Here is a 6,018-nt window from a genome sequence, read left to right as displayed (position 1 = left end):
AATCTCCATAATTTACAAGCAGCTCATGCAGCTCAATATCAAAATAACGAACAACCCAATCCAAAAATGGTCAGAAGACCTAAATAGATATTTCTCCAAAGAAGATATACAGATTGCCAAAACACAAATGAAAGAATGCTCAACATCACTAATCACTAGAGAAATGCAAATCAAAACTACATTGAGGTATCACCTCACACCAGTCAGAATGGCCATCATCAAAAAAATCTACAAACAATAAATGCAGGAGAGGGTGTGGAGAAAAGGGAACACTCTTGCACTGTTGGTGGGAATGTAAATTGATACAGCCACTATGGAGAACAGTTTGGAGGTTCCTTAAAAAACTAAAAATAGAAATACCATATGACCTAGCAGTCCCACTACTGGGCATATACCCTGAGAAAAGCAGATTTCTAAAAGAGCTGCAATGTTCATTGCAGCTCTATTTACAATAGCCAGGACATGGAAGCAACTTAAGTGTCCATCAGCAGATGAATGGATAAAGACGATGTAGCCCATATATACAATGGAATATTACTCAGCCATAAAAATAAACGAAATTGAGTTATTTGTAGTGAGGTGGATGGACCTATAGTCTGTCATACAGAGTGAAGTAAGTCAGAAAGAGAAAAACAAATACTGTATGCTAATACATATATATGGAATCTAAAAGGAAAAAAAAAGTTTTTCTGAAGAACCTAGGGGCAGGACAGGAATAAAGACATAGACATAGAGAATGGACTTCAGGACATGGGTAGGGGGAAGGGTAAGCTGGCACAAAGTGAGAGTGTGGCATGGGCGTATATACACTCCCAAATGTAAAATAGCTAGTGGGAAGCAAGCCACATAGCAGAGGGAGATCAGCTAGGTGCTTTGTGCCCACCTAGAGGGGTGGGATAGGGAGGGTGGGAGGGAGATGCAAGAGGGAGGAGATATGGGGATATATGTATATGTATAACTGATTCACTTTGTTATAAAGCAGAAATGAGCACACCATTGTAAAGCAATTATACTCCAATAAAGATTTTAGAAAAAGAGAGTAAAGGATCTGATTCACAATATATTTTAGACACTGAGCCAACAGGACTTACATGTTGAATAAGGAGTGTAAAGAATAAAGCAGAGCAATTCCTAGATTCTTGACCTAGATAATCAGGTGTTGCCCATCTGAGGGTAAAGTATGGATGAGGGATGGAAAGAATCAAGAAATGAAAGGTTAAGATGCTTGTTCCACATCTCTGTAGTATAAATTGACTCTTGGCTATACTAGTCTGGAACTCAGGGCACAGTCCAAGCAAGCAAAGGACACACTAATATTTACATATTTGGTAGTGAGGTGAGGGACAGTAAAGAAACACATGAAATAGAGATTGAATCAGAAGAAATTGGGCTATTGCGACATTGTAGAAAACTAGGGAACACAGCATTCACAGAAAGAGGGAGTGGTCAGTTATTGATAGGCAGTTGGTAATTTAAGTAAGAAGAGGACAAAAATTGCTCATTGTTTTGGCAAGATATAGTCATTGGTGACTCATTGACCTTAATCAATAGCTGAATTACACTATTTTGGACTATATTCACTTTAACCTTTTTTATTATTATCAGTGATATAGTAATAGAAATGTAATCAGTAGAATTATGTTAAAAATTCTCCCTGAAGTGACATAAATATTCTGAGAAAAAGATGGTCAAAAAAGATGGATGTTTTCATGTGCTGACATCCACAATCACAGATACCAGCATATTTCCTCTCTAATAAGACTTCCTATTGTTGTGACAAGCCAGAAATCCCATAAGTACAACTAGTTGAGTAGCTTCTTAATCAGCACCAGACATCATATTCAATTTGATACATGTGACTAAGCATTGGAAAGTTGAGACTTAAGATAGCAACTGGGTCTTCTGAATTCAACTTACAATCTAAAGAAGGGAGACTCTGTGGTTATTAGGCATTTGATTGTTTTCCCCTTATATTCATGTTCTGTTATTCATTATATCTGATGTTAACTGTAAAGTGCAAAAGAATGAACTTACTTTCTTACTAGGGTAAGATAGCATAAATGTAGCAGAGTAGACTTAACTCATTCTGAGCATCAATCAATACACCACCTGTTGTAGAATAAACCCTATTGAACAAATATAGCTGTTTCTAACCTGAAAATACATGGTGCCTATCTAATCCTACATTAAATTATAACTAAAGAGATTCACCTTTCTTGGTAGATGCTGACCAAATATTCTTAGAGTTAATTACAACTTGTAAGGGATCCTAGAGACCTCTCTACAAATGCAGCATAAGTAGATATATTGGTGTTTTGTTTAAAATGTTTAATTTAGTTGATTTGCTTTTCAGTTGCTGAATTTTGCTTTCTACTCCAGGCTTTCAGTTTCCTTAAGGATGCCACCATGAATTTAGCATATAACTCCTGCTGCTAAAACGTAAATTTGAGGAACAGATGGAGTTTGTAATACACTTGGGCTTTGCTCATGAGTGAGGATTCAGGCTGACAGAGAAAACAAAAGATGGCTGACCAGGAATTCCTGCTGTAATTTTGACTCTTGATATGATCCTTAGTAAGTTACCTAACCTCACTAGGAGTCACTGTCTTAAGTGGTGAAATCAATAGGGAAAGGTATTGGTTTTCTCTCTCTCAGAGGCAGGGTGTGAAATAATAACTGAAGTTTTTGAATAGAAGTAGGAAGAGGCTGTTTCATTACAAGTAGAGAAAGCAAATTTCTGTGAGTTTGGAATATTAATCTACCCTGTGGAAATCAAAGCTTTCATTTTTTTCTCAGAACATGTATAGCTCAATCCTACTGCAATTAATATAAAAGGCACAAGTTTCCTATGAAAGCATTGAAAAAAAATCAGTTTTAGTTTGAATGTTAGAAATAAAAAAAACTTCAGGTTCAGTGGTTTTCTAACATTTTTTACCATACAGTGTCCTTTGTCCTTTCTAAAATAAAATTTCTGCCTTAAATTAATATTTAATGTAGATAAAATAAGATTTGCTTCATTTGCTTTGGGAACATGAGCAAGAACCCCCATGACTTGACCTCCCTTTTGGTCTCTACCTGTAGCCCCAGATACATTTTTGAGTACAAATATGGATGTACTCAGTTGGAGATTAGAGAAAGGAAGCAGTTTCTGAATTAAAACGTTGATATATATGTAAACTATTTATCATTATTGTATCCTTCTATCCTGAATTCATCTTAAACAGAATTAGACTAATTTGCAAAGAAGGTAACATTTGCTTGTTGGTCACCCATTCTCTGCTTTGTATTCCTTATCTCTTTTTTTTTTTTAATTCTAAAATATTCAGTGGTTTCTTTATGTTTCTTAATCTTTCTCCTCACCATTATTGGGTTTTTTTTACTTTCATAGGTAATCTCCCATGATCTGCTCATGTAATTCTTCCTACTCTATCAGGCTTACCCGATTTTTGATCCATTTCCTCACAGTCTTTCAAGTGGTAAATTCATTCATTTTTCCAGTAATGATCTACTGGCTATTTACAGAGAATGGGACACTGACTCTTAATAAAAACATAAATAAAATGCAGTTTCTTCTCTCAAGGAAAGTGTAGTTTAGGGAAGCAAACAAAAAAGTCAATAAGAAACTTTAATAAAAGTTATGTTTGAGGTATTTTGTTACTTTAAACTCAGATCACAAAGCAAACCAGATAAAGTTATTGTTTATTGATGACCATAATATGATTCAGTGGGATATGAATGTAGATGCATTTTTGAAGTATCAAGGCCTTTACAGGGTAAAGTGGTAACAAAATAATTATCATATGTAAAGTTTTAGTGTACAGGCCTATTACGGCAAGTTGTCAAAAACTGTAATATAAGACAAATAAGTACAATTAAGAGGGCTCGTTTCTATTATTTCCCTCTTCCTTTCTCCTAAAAAAAAAAAAAAAGCATCCCATCAATGGCATCACTCTTCACAGAGTGGAAAATACACATTTCTTGATATCTGCTTTAGGCCCAGCCATAGGAGTTAAGTAGAATTCTTAGAAGGATAATAGAAGCATTATGTTTTCTCAATTTTGCTCAATACAAAAAGTGAGTAAGTAACTTGGACATTTCAATCATTATGCTTATGAGAGAGAGAGAGAAACAGAGGGAGAGAGGAAGAACAGAAGAGAGGAGGCACATATTTGGTATCCTACAAATTTTATTTCATTGTTGCCTGATTGCTGGGCTTTTAGATGTGACTCTGTTTTAAATAGCAGCCCTTATACTAAGTGGCCACTGTACAAGTTAAGGAAAGAAAAATGGATCTGCTTATTGAAAAGGCAAGCAATAAAATATCCTCAACAATACAAAACCTAACAAATCTTGAAAGTAACAACTACCATTACAAAACAAAAGATTATTTCCAGTAAATCTCAATGTGAGGATTTTCAATCACATATAATCTTTTCCATAACAGCCAAGTACACCAATCTTGACAATATTTATAATCTACTGAGAAATATAGCAATAAAAATATGGGCATGGTGAAATAAGAAAGAATATTGAGTGTCTAAGTACACATATGTTTTTGTACTTAATGAGTTTTTAAATTCAGTTATAAGGAAGGTTATATTTTTTATTTAATGTTAAAATTAAAGGAATACTAGTCTTTATGGAAGAAATTAAAGTAATACATAAACTGCTATCTTTAAGCCTTATATTTCTAAACCTTTATACTTTATACTGCTATATATTTATTCTTACTTCGGTGTACTCTGAGCTTTCATTCTGAAGATTAATATTTATGGCTTTATAGTTTGTTGCATTTTATAAATTGGTTCATATTCTAAATCATGGTAAAGATGCCTGGTTTCTGAGCCTTGAAGGCTTGTTCCAGTTTATAGAACAAAGCTGTTTTCATGCCTGTTGAACGCTGTATTATTTTGCATTTTTATACAATGTTTAGAATTTTACCCAAAACTTTCAGAGGTTGATTTCAAGGTGTTTCACCACATGGTTATTCCTCATATAACATAACTAGCCAAATGCAAGTTTGGATTTGGGTTTCTAAAGTCACAGAACTACTACTCAGTATACTACAAATAATATGTACATTGTGTTGATTACTAGAGTAAGAAAAATATAAAAAGAGGGACAAAAGTTTTTTCATATATGAAAATAACCTAATGTTTGTGTGTGTGTTCACCAAACTTTACTGAAAATTTAAATTTATTTAATTTTGAAATCATTCTGTGTAAATAATAATCATTCTGTGTAAATAATCATTCTGTGAAATCATTCTGTTCTGCTTGTTTCACTTAACATTACTGAATTTCCTCATTGTATTATTTCAAAATCTATGTATAATCATTTTATTGATGAGAAAAATCTCAATACATGGAGAAAAATAATGAAAGTATTTCCTGTCCTTGATCATTTAATATGCCTCTGATTTTTTTTATTGTTTTACAAATTATTTTAAAAGAATGTCTTTTATGCATGAATACCTTTTATACTAATTGGAAGTATTGGGTTGGCCAAAAAGTTCGTTCGGGTTTTTCCATCAAATCTTATGGAAAAATCCAAATGAACTTTTTGGCCAATCCAATAGTTTTAGAATTTATATATGTCTTGGTTCTCTAGGAATAAAAGAAATCTACTGCATAACTTAGGTGCTACTGTTTTAACTTAAGGTGTAACCCCCCCCCCCCGCAGGCAGCAAATGAGAGAAATTGGAAGTGATGCTGAGAAAAAGTGATGCTAAATACAGGGTGATATATTACTTCATATGAAAATACAGCTAAATCTTGGTCATATGGTACATTCTGAATAGGACATATGGAACCACTCACTAGGCCTTGAAATAATTCATGAGAGGAGAAAGAGAAGAATTGTTCTTTCTTTCTCCTGTCTCTTAATAACTAATGTTTGTTTTATGAACTATTAACTTCCCTGCATTTCCAGGATATATCAGATACTCCTTCTGAGAAAAGCCCAGGAATCCAGGTCTCATGCTCTCTGGTGTACTATTTTATTTGAATCCAGAAGTGG

The sequence above is a fragment of the Neophocaena asiaeorientalis genome, unplaced genomic scaffold, assembly GCF_003031525.2.
Source record: "Neophocaena asiaeorientalis asiaeorientalis breed wild unplaced genomic scaffold, Neophocaena_asiaeorientalis_V1.1 scaffold284, whole genome shotgun sequence".
Taxonomy (NCBI): Eukaryota; Metazoa; Chordata; class Mammalia; order Artiodactyla; family Phocoenidae; genus Neophocaena; species Neophocaena asiaeorientalis.
The sequence above is the reverse complement of the archived record's forward strand: the minus strand, read 5'-3'. Positions refer to the sequence as shown.